We start from the raw sequence: 18,125 nt of genomic DNA, 5'->3' as shown, positions 1-18,125 counted from the left end.
TGCTGCTCTAGTGTCCTTGATCTTCTCACAGGTCCCAGTTATGAGCCAGGTTGTAGCTGCCGGAGGCTGAGGCAAGTCTGGTAGGCTTGGTGAGTAAGCAAAAGAGCTGGGGGCAGCTGAAGGACAGCTGTGGGGAGAAGAGAAAAAAAGGAAAATACAAGCAAAGGAAGCAATATAATGACTGTCCTGACAGGCGTGTCCTAAAAGGGACTTGATAGTGACTTTCTAAGGGAATTCTTGAGAAGAAAAGTAGCATTATATTTGTTGGGGCTCTGAAACTCTACCCAAGCACTGGATAAGTTTGGAGGTACTCAAACTAATGAGGAAATGGGGAAGAGGGAAGGAAGGATAGAAGGAGAGAAGAAGGAATGAATACCTTTTCATGGAGTGTCTGTTCACCAAAGTATAGTTAAAGTAGCTATTTGAATTACATGTTTATATCTGAACAGTTTACTGTACTAAAGCATTTTATTAAAGAAAATGACAAAGAGTCTGTTACGTCAAAACTAACTGATCTATATGAGGAACTGAGAAGACTAGAATGTGTGCATTGTTTTAGGGTGATTATTTTAAGAAAGGGTGGTACAGTGCTGCAGCAGTTAATGTCACCTCACAGCAAGAGGTCTCTGTTTTTCTTCTGGGCTGGGGTGCCTTCTGTGCAGATTCTGCATGTCCTTCCTGTATTTGCATGGGTTATCTCCGGGTACACCACTTTCCTTACGCAGTCCAAAGACAAGTCTGGAGTGCTTCTGCTCGGGCCTCCACTGAAAATAGGCTCTGTTCTAGGGGGAGCTTCCCAATCAAAAAATGTTGAATAAATAGATGTTACATAAATAAATAAATAAAGCTACAATGTATCCTAAAATGTACCCTGACCACTACGTTAATAAGGGCTGTTACCACCAACTTGGTAAACCAGGCCTATGTCTCTGGTTACAACTGTTTCACCTGCAAGCAACTTCTTTGATGCTGTGTATTAGTCCATTCTTGCAGGGCATACAGGCTGTCATTTGCTGCTCCTTTCGTCTTTCCTTCCTTCCCCTGCCAGCTTCTCTAGCCCTTGAACCATTAGTCATGTTCAGATTGCATTGGTTTTATTCAAGGATTTATCCCTCTCTGCCTCAGAGCCTGGTTACTTTGAAGTTATTACATGTAAAGAAAGCATGTCTGAACATTGAGCTGCTACAAGAAGAACAGAAAATGTAACATTTCCAACCATAAACTTCTGCACATCCCCAAAGCATTCACAAAATGGTCAATAAGGCCCCAGTGTTGTCCATTCCATTTAATTAAACTAACCTTCTTTCAGTTCTGTGAGAAGATGGGTGCCTATAAAAGTTTAAACAACTACTGAAGCCGCACTGCTTTGCACATTAGTATAGGAGCCACAGATACACACTAAATAGGTTGTTTTTCTCTTTTCTATATTACCTTCTTCATTTTTTGCCTTGATAAACAGTATTAATCTTAGCTGTTTAAGTAATCTAACTGAATTGCTATTTACTCTTGCACTTAAAAGTCCTTAGATTTTACCATATAGTTCTCGCAGAGTTACTGTGCCCCCCCCACATCTTAAAAGTCCTGGCTCATCTCAACTGACTCCATAGCAATATTCTCACTATTCTGAGTGTTTTAAATTTCAGCATTTTAGTCTGTAGTCTGTTGGCATCTCAGACTACTTATTATGGAACATTTTACTTTCCTTATTTTCTTCAATCAGGAATAAGTCTCTGCACTTTCATAATAACCTCTACAACCTAGGTTTGGTGCAATTAAAGCAACTTACTGCAATTGTTAAGCCTCCTTCAGTATTAACTTACTAAATTATACTCATGTTATGATGTACATCAGAATAACATTAATGTTTTCCTCTTCGTTGTCTTTGCTATATAATTGATGTACTTGATTTTTTGGGGTGTTTTTCTCTATAGATCCCCTCTACCAATGGGGTTTTAGCAGCGGACCTAGCTCAGTTAACACAATATCAATAAATAACCCAAAAAATAAAATACATGCTTACAAACAACACATTGTGCAACGCACCTTATAAAGAGAGCATCACAAAACCAGAAGAGAATAAGTCAGGTCCAAGCCAGAAGAGATGTGCATGTGAACACACACACACACACACACACACACACACACACACACACACACACACACACACACACACACACACACACACACACACACACACACACACACACACACACACACACACACACACACACACACACACACACACACTGCAAAAATGCATGTAACAGTACATGCTTTGCTTATGACTAAAAACTATCAACACACATACACTGGTAATACCTGCAATGCACAGATGCTAATGTACAAGGCATTACACAACAGTGGTAATACCAAGTAGTAGTGGTTAGCTACATTTATACAAAAAAATAAATAAATAAATAAATAATAAAAAAATTCTAAGCTTGTTTCCTACCTTTTCTGTAACTAGTCTAGTCCAGATACAGATGATTTGCTCTAACCAGGACTGTTTGTAAGCTTCTGAGCCCCCCAAGCCTTTCTGTGTTGGAGGGAAGCATTCTTACTTATCAGTGGGAGTTATAAGCACTAGGTAGCTTATCTACCACAAGATCCAGGTACAGATTCTTAGTTTTAGCACTTCAATTTACTTATTCGTGCTCAGCACTTGTTCAGAACCTGTTAGCACTAAATAAGCTACAAATTACTACAGCACTCAACCTTCCTCTTTACCTAGAGGAAAACAGTTTTTTGTACTTACTTTCCTCACTTGCTTGGAGAAAAACAGCTCTTATACTCACTTTCCTCACTTGTCTAGAGGAAAGTAGTTTTTTATTCAGGTATGTCCAAGGGTCAGCTCCCAGTGTTCTCTCCTGTCTATCTGATGAATATGGGCATCTTGGGGCAATGTAGCAATTGCCTCATGTACAGAGACAACCGTCTTCTCCTACCCCCCCCAAAACCACAACCTGTGTGAGATGCACTTATCTAGCCAAACTGAAGGTAAAGCTCTCTCCAACCAAGTCTGAACTTGACAGTCAAGAGGAGAAGGTAAACACTTGCACCACACCACACTTATCACATAGTCCCACTAAACCTACACTACCAAAATCCACACATAGAAGCACAAAAACATTAGTGAAAGCTCTCAATAATAATCTTCTCAAGCAACAGAGACCTCCAAAGCAGAAATGCAAGCAACCTCCACCACCCAACATGACCGAAATGAAACATAGCCCACCGACTCAGTGCTCCACTCGACCACAGCCAATAAGGCAAAACAACGTACCTAATACACTAGTCATAGGTGAATCTATAGTCAGGCACACTGATGTTCCACTCACCAGGCTAAACAAGGAGAAGGTTACTGTCAGCTGCTTGTAGGGTGCCAGGATACACCACATAACCCAGGCACTAAGGTCACTCCACAGCAAGTACAAATATGACTCTGTCATTGTCCATGTTGGTGTGAGTGACCTGAGATGTACCTCCCTGGACTACATGAAAAGAGACATGGAAGAGCTCTCCAATCTTGCAGCCCAGGCAGGTATGATCCTAGCCCTGAGTATCATCCTACCATTGCCCAGAATGATACCGCAGTACAAGGACAAAATGATTGACCTCAACAATTGGCTAAGCTTCTGGTGTCATTCTAAGGGAATCCAGTATCTGTCTGCCTGGGGCGACATGGTCGACAGACCACGATGCTTTGCCAGAGATGGCCTGCACCTGTCATCCCTGGGATTCCGTATTCTGGCTAAGGCTCTTGCTGCCCCTATAGTGCCTTTTTTAGGCAAGGTTCGAATGACAAATTCACCACTGTAACAGGAACAGGCAAGCAAAAACTGAGGGTAATCCTACTCAATGCTAGAAGTCTAAACCTCAAAATGCACTCCCTTGAGGCACCCTTAAAATGGAGAACATCGATATCTGTGTAATGACTGAGATCTGGTTCAAGGCTCCAGAGAGTACCCCTGCATTACCAGGCTATAACTCATACCACACTTTTCAGCCACCTAACCTGGACTGAAAAACCAAAGGTTGAGGTGAGTCCATATTCATTTAGGATATCCACACCACCAGGCTAGTTGCTCAGCATAATGCATCTCAGGTTATGCAAGTGCAGCTAACTCTGGGCAAAACTGCATTCCAAATTGTAGCTTGCTACAGATCCCCCACCATGCCCCAGGATTCCCACTCCTCTTTTCTTGATATAATGGAAAATATTAGGGTTCAACCAAACACCTTAATAATGGGCTATTTCAACTACCACACCATTAACTGGGAAAACTACTCATGTACCAATTCCTTTACTCAAAGCTTTCTTGAATTCATAACTTCCAATGCCCTGGATCAAATTATCCACCCCCCCACCAGGGGCAGCAATATCCTAAACCTAGTCATTACCAACATGAGTGACCGGTGTGCCACACCTGATGTCAACTCCTCGTTGGTCAGATCCAACCATAAGATAATCACCCTAGATATTCACATCCCACCCCATTAATGAAATCAAGGTAAATAAATTCTAGAAAGCCAACTTCATGCTTCTTAAGACAGAAGTGGCGAACTTCATGACACCCATGGAGATGGACAATACAGTTACGACTGCTGAATCCTACACAGATACACTCTATAAGCACTTACACGAGTGCATGGATTGTGCTATCCCAAACAGAACCAAGATGCTATCTTCCAAAAAAAGGAAGCCAATCTGGTGGTCCCCTACCATAAACAAACTCTACAACAGAAGGAAGAAACTGTTGCAAAAGAGAGTAAAATCCCATGAGTGGAGAAGTTCCCTGGTCAGCCTCAGTAAGAAGCTGAGATCCCTTATATGATCCTCCAAAGCTAGCTACGAAAATAAAATTGCCACTGATTCTAGGGACAACCACAAAGCATTCTATAGCTATGTCAAGAATCTCAGTGGCAACACCCAGATCTTCTCTGAGTTACAGCACAATGGCATGAAAATTACAGAACCAACTGATATTGCCAACGTCCTGGCAGATAGGTTCAGTGCTAACTTTACCCCCCTCTCACCTCCTAAAGGGCCCATATCTATACAGGAAGAATGCAGAGTCCCTGTACTCACAACTACACAGGTAAAAGCTGCACTCTCTAAAGCCAAAAACATAACATCCATGGGACCTGACAACATCCCAGGCTGCATTTTACACGAACTTCAGAATGAACTGGCTCCCCACCTAAGCACCATGTTCAATCATAGTTTCACATCAGGCTTTGTGCCCACTGAATGACGCACAGCAACATTTATCTCACTCCACAAAGGGGGAGCCACCACTTATCCTGGGAAATATTGCCCTATTAGCCTGACATGCCTGGTCTGTAAGGCCATGGAATGTATCATCATGGAACTCATAAACAAAGACATTGGTACCCTCCAAACTCTGGACCCCACCCAGTTCGGCTTTGTGAAAGGCAAATCATGCCTTCTGAACCTGATCGACTTCTTCGAGGCAGTCTCCAAAGCTGTAGATGAGGGTAAGGTGGTTCACACAGCCTATCTTGACCTCGCCAAGGCTTTCGACACCATCTCCCATTCTGGAATTATAGCTAAACTCACCAAACAAGGTATAAATCCCTATGTCACAAGATGGGCTGCCAGTTGGTTCACTGACAGAACCCACACTGTAAAAGTTGCAGACTCCAAATCTGACTTCAAACCAGTGACAAGTGGAGTACCACAGGGTTCAGTCCTGGGACCTCTCCTGTTTGGTATCCACTTCTCTGAAGTACAGGCTAACAAAGAAGGCCTTTGGCTAACGAAGTTTGCAGATGACTGCAAACTAGGAGCCATAGTTGAGTCCCCAAATGATGTGGACATCCTACAGAAGGGTCCCACTGAAACAGACACCTGGTGTCAGAGCCATGGCCTCAAGCTCAATGCCAAAAAGTGCATTGTCATCCCTTTTGGTAAAAACTCTGCACCCATGAAGTATCACATAGGTGGCAGTCTACTTTACGCCGAATGTGTGATAAGAGACCTGGGGACCCAGGTGGACAGTAGTCTCTCCTTTGATAATCACATCGCCCAGTAGAAACCCTTCTACGTGGCACACCTCATCACAAAAGGGTTCTCATCTAGGAAAAAAGAGGTCATTGTTCCCCTCAACGTGACACTCATTAGACCCATTATAGAGTACAATGCCCCTTTTGGAATATACCTCACAAGTCATCTGCAGCAGCTGAAAAAGCCACAGAAGTACCTCACAAAGAGGATTACTGCCCTCAGATACCTTACACTGACCTTCTCAAAAAACTCCAGCTTTACTCCATAGCATATCTCCTACTCTGAGGTGAACTCTGCCTAACATATAAAGCTATGTTAAACCCAGAGTTGTTGGACATGCTACATCTAAAGAAATCCCAATCCCTCCAAGCTACATGCTCTAGGGACTTAAACCTTGTCACCACAATAAACAGGACATGTTGGAGGGATAGATTCCTGTCCCAGAAACTTGCCATACTCTGGAACAAGCTACCCATCTATGTCAAGCAAAGTTCCTCATTAGCACTCTTCAAGAAAAATCTTGATAAGTAGATGGGAAATAGGAAATATACCCTGGGGATCACTTTGGTGGCTCTGCTTGACAGGGGCACAGGAAAATAACTTTCTTGGGTGGCATAAGCCAGGTAACCTTGTTGGCTAGGCTTATGTAGGCCCTTGGGCCAATAGCCTAGTACCTACCTATGAACCTATGAACTTAACTTGGACATAAATACCTAAGATGAATCTAAACCATGTCCAGAAATAACTACAACTATAAATTAACATATAACAAAACAAACATACAAGCAAATGATATAGCTCTCGTTTTGTATAGCCACTGATGCCCCAAATGGCAGTAATGGAGAAGTAGTTACTTTACAAAAATCAGGAGGTTGACACTCAAGACTATTTACAAGCTTTCTAGAAGCAACTGGAATTGCCCCAGATTAATGACAGCTAATAAGCTATTGTTTTCTTTTTCTTAAAAGGTTCAGTAGGAGGAGCACCAAGTAGGTGTGCTGGCAAAGGTACCAGCTTCTCTTTCAGCTTTGCTTATGTCACATGTGATGGTTCTGTAAAGGAAGGGACACACAATGAACAGTTTATCGTGTCATTTTTACCCGGCACTATTTACAGTTAATAGTAGTATTCAAAGAACAATCTGGTACCTTGGATTATGTCCAGACTTTCCCCTGAGCATCTAGGCACTTCATCCTCCTCTGAACATGGCATGGCATGCTCCAAATGTCCATTTCTTGGAAGCAGAATATGAAGATATCTCAGGATATATCTATGAAGTATCCATGAAGCATTGTCAACCATAAGAAACAAATACAGATAATACATAATAGAATAGTCAATCAGACTGTTTTAACACAACTTACAAATCACTTGACAACACCAGGGGCAGTCACAGGATTTGCCATCTTCTCCACTTACTACTAGCAGTACGCCATTTCACAGAAGTTATATGTTAAGCATAAACATATAATAAGCCTCTGTCACAGTGTAGTGCTCTGTCTCAATGCCTGATTAAATGCAGTAGAAATGAATTGCTGCCATGAATCACGTACCATTCTAAATGCCAGTGGTCATAAATGTACCTTTTACTCAGCTGCATATAGTAGTACCCTATGAAAATATATCAACAAATCCAATTGCAGAACTTTCTGACCCAGTATGCATACTGAATAAGCAGATACAAAACCATGATTAATACATACATCAAAGAAAATATCAAAATAAACATTTACTAATACCAGCTGGTCTTGCCTCTGCTAACTATGCCTGCCACTCTGTTAGACCTTATGGTTTCTGCAGATGCAGGTCATCTTAGCAATGATTCTCCTGGTTGCCTGTCCAGTAGGTCCTTGTTCATTGATGAAGATCAATGGCTATGTTTTTAGATGAATAGATGAGGTAGAAAACACTCTCCTGCTAGCTGAACCAAGGGCCATCTCTACCCTAAAGTGGAGCATAATAGTAACAGGCTAACAATCAAACTAGGGTGTCTGTGAAGCAATTATCAGATTTGCCACTGTTGTGAAATAAGAATTAAACATTGTGTGAACTCTGTCAATGTACTGTACCATGTCAATTGTACATTTGTTATACGAACATGCATTATCATCCCTCCTCTAATTTACTGCCAGTCAGAAGAGATGAGCAGTTTTCTGTAATATTCATAAAGTATTAAAAGACATCAGTACCCCATCTCTGTATGTAATGCCATTAAATAATAATGAATCTCTGAAACGTTCTTTACCAATGAGGATCACCGGATAAGCATTGCATGCTACTGTAAAGACCTGCATTGTGCTGCTGTTCCATCCTGCTGAGACCCAGAAGCTAACACATGGATAGAGTATTTATGCAATGGAATCTTGAACTATTGCAATAATTACAGAAGCCGCAGACATGAATACTAATGATATATCACTTGGGATTGTTACTTTAATAAGTATGGCAACAAAAATATTTTCTGGCTATTAAGAAATACAACTATGTTGATCCTTGGAGAATAAGGTTTTACAGCTGTACGTTATACGTCACTGAACTGCTCAGATAGGGGGAGCTTCTTTCCCCCTACCCATAATGCTGCTGAAGTTGAATGCCAGGCATGACAGCAAATAATTAGATCAATATGCCACTAACTATAAGGTATCAGCTATAGTAATCACTCTGGCAAATTGCTTCAGTAACTGGTACAGTTAGCCTGATTTCTTATGCTATTACTTCCTGAATGTGCAATAGTCAAGAGTGAGTCACCACTCCATACATGTCCAATATGAACATCAGATGCATCATACTACAACTGATGAAGTGCAATATTCTAAGCAATCACAATGTGAAGTCATAGTCTTGCAGTACCTACTTGTATAATACTGTCTAAAGTGTTCCTGTCCAATTGTGGTAATTTATTGTGCTGTTAATATTTTAATTATTACTGTATGTGCATTAGTCTTACTGTCATTCAGACTATGTGTTTCAATGAATGTCTTGCACGAGGAGTAAAGCAACATCATTTTGTTCAGCTTGCACTACTGTGTATATCTGATCAACAATAAAGTTTTCTTTGACTTTATAGCCTGCAGAATTGTATTGTTGAATGGAATCCCTTCACCAGCATTTTACTAATGGGTGGTAACCCCTACTTCTGCATTTTAATGTTCTAGGAGGTCTATAAATCTCCTTCACATTCAAAATGGCAACAGCCTCTATGGAGTCAATGACATTGTTGTACAGAATTTCTGAGAGCTGTTCAATATAGGCTGCTGTTTTCTCTGGCCTGAGACACATAGTCTGAAAGCTCCATAAAGTCTCTCTTTGTATAGTCCAGGGAGGCACATCTCAGGTGATTTATACCTACACGGACTATGATGGAATCATACTGGTACCTGTGGTATAATGACTTGAGTATATGTGTGATTTAGTGGATCTTGGCTCCAGATAAGCCATGCTGGTTAGAGGGGCATCAGTATATCTTACAATGGAATCCCCTATGATGAGAGTCCTGAGAAGTGTGTTTTCTTGCCTTACCAAAAGAGTTCAAAATACTGCTTCATGACAAAGCAGAATTCAAGTGTGCTGGTGTTGTTACTTTATGTAAATTCCAGTGCATTTAATCAAGTGCAGATCAAGCAATGGTCATATGGGATGCATTTCCTTCAGTTTAAATACAGCCGAGTTACTGCAATGTTCACCATCTGCTCCACTCACAGTAAATTTTGTCACCTGCTTGCCAATCCTCCTACCTGTGATCCAAGAAGAAAATGCTTAACCCTACAAACTGTACTTTTCCAGGAGGACCAGGACCTTCTGTTTGTCCCCAACACAGGGGCTCTGTACTTTCAAGCCAGGCATCACAGACGGATGGTACATAGGACACATAGTAACAGGGAACTGTATAATACTATGCAGCAAACAAACACAGTGAAGAGTTATGATGGAGGCTGCAGGGCAGCAAAGGCAAGTCCAATATCCTGTTTGCAGATGTATTACAAATGCATGCTAAAAATGGCCTATTGGTGAACAGTTGGGGAATATGTCTGACACCTACTAACAAGCGCAGCATTCTGGTTATTCTTGTGACACCATCACCATCATTTCAGAGACACAGGAAGAGAAGTATCTATGAAGATCCTGTGAAACATAACAAAGATGTTAAATGGATAGACGTAAAAAAAGGAATAAGAATTTTTAGGGGACAAGATATGAAATGGGATGAAGTAACAGCCAGAGACATTGAAACAAAGTTAAGAAAAAGCCTCTAACTGTAAAAACCCAGGCCCAGATGCAGTACCTAATTTTTTGGCTAAAAGTATTAACACCTTTGCTGAAGATTTAGGCATGAGTAAGAATTATTTATATGTGCACCCCAAACAGATACCAACCTGGCTAACAACAGGAAAAACAATGCTCCTACTTAAGAGTGAACCTGCAAGCTACCCTAAAAATTATAGACCAATAACTTGCCTTCCGATGACGGATAAACTATACATGGGAATTGATGCTGACAGAGTTTATAATCATTTAGAAGAAAACTCAGTTATTGCAGTAGAACAAAAGGGCAATAAAATAAAGTCATATGGAATAAAGGATCATTTGTGGTTAAATAAAGTCATAGTGGAGAACTGTAAAAAAGGGGAGGAATCTAAGTATGGCATGGCTTGACTACAAAAAACATTTGATAGTATCCCGCATTCATGGATAAAAGAGTGCTTAAAATATATGACACACCCTACACTGATCAACTACATTACAGTGACCATGAAACACTGGCAGACCACTTAATTAAGCCATGATGAAGGGCAAATTTATATCCAGGGGATAAAAATTCAAAGAGGGATAATTCCAGGGTGACTTCTTGTCATTGTTGCTATTCTGTCTTGCCCTTAACCCATTAAGCTGTCTACTTAACAGTTTAAGCCATGGCTATAATTTGGCTCCTAGAAAACAACAAAGTGTAAAGATTTCTCATGTTCTTCTTATCAGTGATTTAAAACTGTATAGCTAATCAGATGAGGAACTGAAAGTACAACTGCAATCTGTCAAAACTTTTTCAGATGATATAAAAATGTCATTTGGTCTTGATAAATGTGCAAAAGCAACCTTTAAAGCAGGAAAACTGTAGTACCAAGAAAACATCAGTTTGGGACAAGAATGTGATATAAAAGAACTTGAGCAAGAGGGAGTTTATAAATATTTGGGAATTGATGAAGGATCAACAATAAAACATGAACAAATGCGAATAAAACTTAATAAGTAGTACTTTAGAAGAATTAAATTAATCCTGAAAACAACGCTGACATCTAGAAACAAAATCCAAGCTTTAAATCAGTTTGATATTCCTGTCCTAACTTACAATTTTGGAGTGATTGACTGGCCCCAAAACGTGTTGAATAGATTAGATAGGAAAACAAGAAAGATGCTTCATGCTCACAAAATGATTTATAAAAATAAGTACATACCAAGATTATACATTCCCCACTTCAAAGGAGGAATGGGCCTCCTTGAAATTGATTACATGCATAGATCTGCAACTGTGGGACTCCACACATATCTGCTGACCTCGCAAGACCCAAATGTAGTGAGTTCTGAAACATAAGGAGAATAAATCTAAGATGACTTCTCTGCTTAATCTAGCAGAAGCATATTGGCATCAGGCAGGAATGGAAATCAAACCCGAAGTAAATAAAAATGAGGCAGCAACTGAAAGTGCCAAAAACAAAAGAAAGAATATAAGGTGAAGGACCAGATTAGAAGGCAAGACATGGAAAATGTATAAATATAGTTGCAAATGTAAAAAACTTCTGGAAGAACCTCATGTTGATCAGGAACAAACACAGGAATGTTTAAGGAGAGGCAGATTCAAACCAAGAGGTGAAAGGTTAATATTGGTGGCCGAAGATAGTGGGCTGCGTACACATTGGTTTACAAAGTCTATTGAACATGTGGGAGAAACAGACAAATGTAGGTTTTGTAAAACTGAATTGGAAACAGTCACATGTGTACCTCATTGCTGGTTGTGACATAATAATTACAGAAGGAGTGTATACTGAAAGGCATAACAATGTGGCAAGATTGTTGCACTGGGGATTGTGCAAACATTATGGCAATGAAGTGGCTGAAAAACACTGGAAACATGAGCCACAAAGCATCATAGAAAACGATGAAGTTTACATCACATGGGATCATCCATTACCAACAGCTCAAAGACAGATGCTAGAAAACTGGAGACAGTGGTACATAAAAAGAAGACAAAAGTAGCATTGATCATTGAAATTGCCACACCCAGTGACTACAGTGTCCTGCATACAGAGAGACACAAAGTCATAAAATATCAGGATCTGCAAGCAGAAATGAGAGCAATTTGGAAGAAAGACAGATAGTTCCAACAGTAGTAGGAGCAATGGGTCTTATAAAAAAGAATCTACAATCATATGCAGATATGTTACCAATACATATAACCCTGTATGAATTGCAGGAGTCATTACTGGGCACATTGTGGGTGCTGCAAAGAGCACTTTTGGCTGACATCAAAGACTGAAGCAATACTAATTTCAAGAACTTTAATCGTACTTTGACTTAGGAATGGGGGTCCATTCCCATCATGGTATTAGAAACCCAAAAGACCTGGAGAAATTAAAAGGAAGAGGGTGTACAAGCTACTCACATAGAACATCAGTCTTGTCTTGCTTCCCAGAGATAACCTTAATCAGTTCCAGCGGGGTAACTACACAACCCTGAAGAACTGACCTCAAGAAACAATGCCAACCTCCACTATATCTTATGTCCATGGGAGGTCCTGCAGCTTGAAGTTGTAAGTAGACAAGAACTGCAGTGGAAAAAGAGGTTTCATCTGATGCTCACATCTATGATTGTCCAAGGACATAGTTGTCACCAAATCACTCAAAGAATGGGGCTAAACATTTAGACATGTAAGAGTCAGCACCCTTCCTTAGTCTCTAAGGGTGGCTGGAATGACTATGTCAGCAACTACTTGTCCTCAAGCTGGTGAGTTGGCTACATGGGATATCATGCTGAAATCACTATTACTATAACCCTAAGCACAAGATCTGAGACAAATGGAAGATTCAGCCACACACATATTTACATTTGGGAAGTGTGCTGTGATAGCATTCAGATCAGTCATTTCAAAATCCTGAATAATACATTAAACTTGCTGTTCAGTGTCCTTATCCTGAGCCAAAGCAACTAATTATGTGAAAAGCTTTCATGCATAGGCTATTTGTGGGACAGTTGACATCAGGGTATATATATTTGGTGTCCATGGTGTATGACTAGTGGAAGATTAGTGCATAGGTAGAGAAAGTTGCCATCTGTTATCCATATTTCTGACTCAGATGCTCCCACAAATTCTTTGGGGTAGTAATGATGACAGTCCTCTGTTGCTCATCATCCTCATCCTCATACCTGAGGAAGGCTGGGCTGGCCTTGAATGCAACAGCTTCCACTGGCACACTCTGGCTACTAGAAAACTTGTAGGCCCAGTGATTGCTGTCTCTGCATTGCACCGTTAAAATAATTCTCTGGATAATGGCACTCCATCATGAAAATTTTCAGGCATGTAAGGTTGTTTCCAATAATTACATTTATAATTTTAAATGCCTGCATGAATGGAAATGTCTGCCACTATTCTTTTAGCTGAAATATTGAATGTTTTTGTTTTAATAGAATTTGTTGCTTAAGGGGTTTCTACCTGCTCTGTTTACCCTCGCTACACTCAAGCTCTCTCTGCTCCCCTATCCTACGCCCATTCCCACCCACTCCTGCATACTCTAGATTTATATTCTAACCTCTCTGTAAGGGCCCTCCCCTTCACTTCAATTATCCAATAAAAATCCATCTCTACTCTAATCACTAAACCCTTCCCTACTTTGCTCTCCATTCCCCTACCTCCCACTCCTCCCACTACCTTTTAGGTCTACAGCACAAATCAGTTTCCCTCTCCACCTCTGCTTTACCCTGAATCTTTCATCACTTACTCTTCCTTCCCCTTCTTCTACCTGCTGCTCCTCCTTACACCTTCTTAACTTTCTTACATCTCCACAAAATTAATAACTCCACTATCCACATACACCTATATAATATAACATCATGCTGCTGCACTTCCTCTTAACTCCCATTCTGTTCCTCCTCTCCAGGTTATCATCTTATCACTCTAATCTACTATAGCCCCCTCTATCACTCACTCTTACCCAAGTAACATCCTCCTTCAATAAAACCCTGAATTTCCCTATTTCACCCTCTCTCTGCAATGCCTCCTATATTCATTATCACAAACTGCTACTTTTCAATCTTTCTCCCACTTCCCCTAAACATAAGTTCAAACCCACTACCTACTACTTCTACTTGTCTAAACCTAATTTATTTCCTAGTACTCTAATACTAGATGGGAACATCCACCCCAGTCCTGGTCCTACCACCTCCACTCAACTATTGGGCTCCAACTCCCCACCTCTCCAACTAAACACTTGTTTATTTACTCCATAAACCTACAAACTCTCCATAACAAAATCACAAACTTACACACTTGGATAGCTCACCATTCTCCTCACAACTTAGCTCTCTCAGAAACCTGGCTCAAACCTTATATCAGAAACTCTGAAATTTTACCCCCAGTTCATGCTATCATGCTATGCTATCATGTACTCAGAACAGCTTAACTTCTCCCCTTTCTCCCTAACCCTCCCTGAATTCTCCCCAGCTGAACTCATCTTTCTCAACTGCTACCTTAACCCTCACAGGAAATTTGCAATAGCATCTATCTATATACCTCCTAATAACAATAGCCCAGTACTTGAATCTATTTTATCCTGGAACTCCCAACATCTGTCTTTTGAGGCAATCTTACTAGGTGATGTCAATTTTGACAGGAATAAAGTCTTCCCCGCTCCCCTTCAGTCAACTTATTTCTACTCCCACCTATATCAATAAACATTCCAGCCCCAGTTTGATTGGATCCTAACTTCCAATCCAAATCAGTTCTATAGTACCACTACTTTACCAGACTCCTTAAGTGACCAGCTCCCTATCTCAGTAGTAAGAGTACCTTCTCAATCCTCAAAAACCCACCTTTATAGAGACTGCCAAGACCTTTAACTCAGAAACTTTCAACCACCAACTCTCTTCTTAATTGGTCTCACCTGTTCAACCTTCCTCTAAATGATGCTGTTCTTGAGTTTAACAATACTTTCCTAAACATACTAAAAACCCTAGCACCCATCAGGAAATTTAGGATCAAATATAATCCCACACCCTGACTCTCTAACGATACCCTTTCCAATATGAAACTTAAAGACACTACCTGGAAACAATGGGCAAAGTCAAAATCTTCTTCTCTCCTCTTTAAACTCAAAGAACTAAGAAACCTTAACAAAATACTTATTATCCAAGGTAAGAACATTTTCTGTCAAGAAGCTGAATCTACCCACACTTCAAACCCTAAAAAATTTTGGTGCACCATGAACACTGTTTTCCATCTGGGGAGACCTTCTACCCCCAACCCTTTTGCCAGTAAATCACTTCTTGAAATGGCCACCCCATGAAACAATTACTTCATAGACTCTATCTGCAAACTAACCCCTGCTGACATTAACCAATCACAACACCCACCCCTTCCACTACCAGCCTCCACTCAGCCTTCTGCCTGAAACCTGTTTCTACTGCTTACATAAAATCCCTTTTGTAGAAACTTAAACCTTGTTCTCCTTCCTTCGACAACCTACACTCCCATTTTTTAAAACTTTCAGCCAGTACTATAGCATATCCCATTTCAATCCTTAACAACCATTCTGTCAAAGAATCCTCAGTCCCAGAAATCTGCAAATCCATTACAATTCCACTTCATAAAGGAGGTAACTCCACTGATCCTTACAATTTCTGACCTATAGCCATTTGCACCCCTCTCTCAAAAATTCTAGAGAAGTGAATTCACAGACAACTTCTTAAATATCTACTCCAGGAAAATCTCCCCACCCCTCTCAACACAGATTTGACCACACCACAGCATGTCCACAGCCATTCTATCCTTCACCCAGACTATAGCAGAGGCAAGAAATAACAATAAACTGGTGTCATGCTTATTCCTCGACCCTCCAAGACATTCAACCCAATCTCCTGCCCTAAGCTTCTCACTAACTAACTGAACTCAATCTCTCTGCATCCACTACTCTATGGTTCTCTAGATATCTTAAAGACAGCAATCTGTTAGATGACAGACCTTCTACTCATCTTTCTTACCTATCCAAAGAGGTGTACCCCAAGGATCCATTCTAGCCCCCTTCTCTTTAATATTTTACTAACAATTTATGCTCTGCCTATTACACCTTATCTCTGATCCAGTATGCTAATGATTCTACTCTTATTAACCTCTCAGATAACCCTACCAACCTTCATTCCCTCAAACAGATTTAGTTTAACACCATTGAACAATGGTTAGTCAATAACCAACTCATCCATCGCCCAAAGAAAACTAAGCTTCTTTTCTTTCCAAAATCTATGTCCAACTTTAAAACTTCCTTCAGTCTCTCTTCCCTATATGACACCAGCATTCATGTGCACTCTCACACTAAACCTCTAGGAATTACAGTTGACGATAGACTGAAATTTGACTATCATATCCAACAATCCATCAAAAAGACCAATCAAAAACTCGGTCTTTTGTATAGGAACAAAAAATTCTTATCCATCGTCTCGAGGACTTCATTTGCTCAAGCCTACCTCCTCCCCTGTCTACTTTACGCTTCCCCTATATTTACCCTCCTCCAAGCAAATCTTTTAACTGAACTTGAACAAACATACAAACAAGATAGCCAGATTTGCCTGTAACTTCCCTTACAAATCCCATCACTGCCTTGCCCTTAAACAACTATATTGGCTTGAATTCCCTCAACTACTCAAACTTTCTCAGCTATGTATGACACATTCTTTACTTTACAAACCTGCAGACTGTCCCTCTCTGTCCACCCTCCTATCCCTATACAAACCTTGTCCACACTCCTATCCCTATAAAAACCTTCACAATCCCTTAGTAGCACTAATTAACAGTTACATGACACCTACAGGCCTAACAAAACAATAGACAGATTACTTTATAAATGCTCTTTATCTCAAACTTGGAACAAACTCCCTACCAATATATGTTCTATCCAGTCTTCATTTCATTTCAAAAGAGAATTGAATAGCTACCTAGCTAACTCTCCTTCCTGAACCTGTCACCACCCTACCTAATTTATACTCACACAAATGTTAGACCTTAACAGTTCTTCTTTCCTGATTCTAATATAACTTTTATAAATATTAGTACTGTGGTACCTCTGCTGTTCTGCTGAGAAATGCTATGGCTAAATCTCATATTTTCCCTTCCTCTGCTACTATACTTCCCACCCCAATTCTTCTCATATCTGCATTCTTTTACTCCCTTGACTCTTCTAAACTTTATTCCCACCCCTCTAATTCTACCCCTCTATTTAATACTTTTACTTCCTCTCTACCAACTTTGGTTTAATCATTAAAGATGTCTTAAGGACTTTTTTTCTGCTGACCTATTGTAAATCTACATTGTTTACTACAGGATTCTATCTCATGTAATTTTTAGCTATTGTTTTTGCTGAATTTTATGCTTTGTTAATTTCCATTATTGCATAAATACTTGTTGCTTTGTAATCATATTCATATATGTCATGAATGTATGTAAGTAGTTATGTACCCAAATAAATAAATAAATAAATATCTATGGTAGGGATGAAGGGGCTTGTCGGAAGTGTGGAGCCATGAATATGGATTACATACACATGATTTGGTCTTGTGATCAGGATCATGTTGTGTGGAATAAGATCACTGATTTGATTAGATGGCCATTTCAGTCTCTCCTACTACGCCATTTTGGTATTCATTTTTGGTTGTTAGCTATACCAGCTCATAGTTATGGTGTACCTAATAAGGCATGGTGCTGTATTAGCATGGGAATAGCAAAAGTCTTCTTTTTTGAACCTGGAAGGTATTGCAACAAGAGTGGAGTACCATCTTGATGACCTGCTTTCATAGGTTGGACTCTTGTATTGTAGGGACTTAGATTTTAACAAATAGAAGC

The sequence above is a fragment of the Protopterus annectens genome, chromosome 4.part1, assembly GCF_019279795.1.
Source record: "Protopterus annectens isolate FY-2018-M chromosome 4.part1, PAN1.0, whole genome shotgun sequence".
Lineage (NCBI taxonomy): Eukaryota > Metazoa > Chordata > Ceratodontiformes > Protopteridae > Protopterus > Protopterus annectens.
This window is presented reverse-complemented; position numbering follows the sequence as displayed.